The sequence below is a fragment of the Watersipora subatra genome, chromosome 3, assembly GCF_963576615.1.
Source record: "Watersipora subatra chromosome 3, tzWatSuba1.1, whole genome shotgun sequence".
NCBI lineage: Eukaryota > Metazoa > Bryozoa > Gymnolaemata > Cheilostomatida > Watersiporidae > Watersipora > Watersipora subatra.
In genome coordinates, this window is record NC_088710.1 from 54,265,800 (window position 1) to 54,268,163 (window position 2,364).

Genomic DNA, 2,364 nt, shown 5'->3' on the forward strand with positions numbered 1-2,364 from the left:
AGTTCATCAATTAAAGGTATTCCTACCAAGAAATTTAGCTGTAGAGAAACACTTGTAAAACATAACATCTTCCCATTTTTATTCAAGTCAACTGAACTCTCTCTCAAATTTTATAATGGTAGCACCTCATCATGCAACCAATTAGCGTTACTGTGAGAAACTTGTATACTAACAGAAGCATTTGTAAAACTTGTATGTAAGAGAAGACAACTTCGAATTTTTTTTATTTCTGTTTTACGGTCTCTGCTCTGTATAAAAAGTTGCGTATGCTCAGCATCCACGAGAACTTTTGAAACTGATTGTTTCTGACTGTCACATACAACTGGGAAACAAAGTTGAACTGAACTTGGCTTATCGTTAGAGCCATTATTACACTAAAAATCAACATCCACTCAATTGAATACGTGTAAAAGTAAAAAAACACTAATACTATCTCTTTTTCTTTGCATAATCTAAATATATATTATATTTATATATATAATCATATATATATATATATCGAAGTGTTTGTCACGTGTACAGTTAATAGCAATCGGTTAAAAAAAGCACGCTTGCAGTCCAATACGCCGTGAGAGATATGTGATCTATGATGATTATATATACAATTATTCTAAAGTGGGTGAGACGGCTGCTTGGTTTAGTGGTAGTGAGCTTGTCTCTACGTTCGTGTATCTGAATGAATAGGTTTGATTCCTGTGAGAAGCAATTCTTTTTCTAACATTCTTAGCTGGTTTTAGATAGACACGGCTCTTATTATAGCAAAGATTACAATATTAGCTCAAATTACTAGCTTACCAAGTTACTCAAATTCATTGGGTAAAGAAACTCAGTCAATGGCAACTACATTATCTGTCCCATAAGCTATTTTAAATTTTGAGCGAGCGTATAGCGTAAAAATGTTTTTCCGCAATCTGTTTTAGCTATGGCTCAAGCTTTTGAATCTTTGAATTATGCATTGGCCGGACACACACGCAGACAAAAAATGCCTTCATCTAAAAGTTAGAATGTTTAATGTTTTATATATTGATTAAAAATAAACTTTCATGCTAAAACTTTTTTTATTACCCATGCAACACAGGGCATTCATCTAGTAGCTTGTATTGTGCAATATCATAACTAAATGGAAGTTTCAATAAGTGGGTGAGCTGTATGAAAGATTTGAAAATAATCTTGATGAATAAAAAAAACCAATGGCAAAGAACTTTATCAACATATTTTAAAGATGGTCAGCCAGCTTGCTGACACATAATAATTCGTAATTCAATTCTGAACACACAATTGCAAAAGCAACAGCGAGCTACTTACTGTAGTTTAGTTACAGATAGTTCGATAATCTATAATTATCTATGAATCTCTATGTTTGTGGTTTGTCTTCTGAAAATCCAATTATAATGATAAAGTTTGGGAATGAAAAATCCACTTAATACTGGATTCAAACTTGTAACCTACAGTTTTCCAAACAGGCGAGCTAACCCACTAAACCACACAGCCTACTCGCGATACAATGGAATAACTGTGCACATAGTTATTACAATATGCGTGAAAATATTCATGCTTAAAGCCCTTGGGAAAATACTGTTGGTTACCACTAGCTTAGCCTATCAATTACTAGATGCTTTTGAGATAATTACGCATAATGTAATGATTGTTAAGCTGGCTCCAGACACAGCTCTTATTGTAAATATTTAGACGAGCTCAAGTTACTAGCTTGACTAACTCAAATTCACTAGGTAATTATTTTATTACCCGAACAAAGGGGAATTCAGTAGTAGGACAAAAGTATCAAAATAATGGGTCAGTATAGGATGTATGTATGATAATGAAAACCAAGAAGTCTTTGTGGAAACCAAAGTGAGCCACTGACTCCATAGCAGTTATAACTTTAACTTCCTTAAGTCTATAATATGTCAGCGTCTAAGGCAGATTGCTCTTCCTCTTTGAAGTGCAAGTTTACTCTTGCTTTCCACTTTTCCCTGTCTCCAGAATGTTAAAAGGAGATCTGCTAATTGCTTCTGAACTCGTTCATCGATAACTTGTTCAGTTACCAACAAGACTAGCAAGACCTTGAATAACCTTGACACTTAATATGTCAATATTCATTGATACTTCACCACGCGACAGCTAGTGTGCCTGGGCCTTGCTGTAAAGCATGCCTCATTCTAACGTATTGTACACCTACTTGTTATTTATTTCTACAGCTTGCCAAAAATGAATGTCATTTGGTATTTTGATGGTGGCTATGTATGTTTTCATGACAATAAAATGACAATCTGCAGTTTCTGTTTTTGCTCATTTCTGTTCTCTGCCTACCTGATGGATTAATAACACTTGAAAAAGTTAAGTAAAATGTGGAAATAACGAATA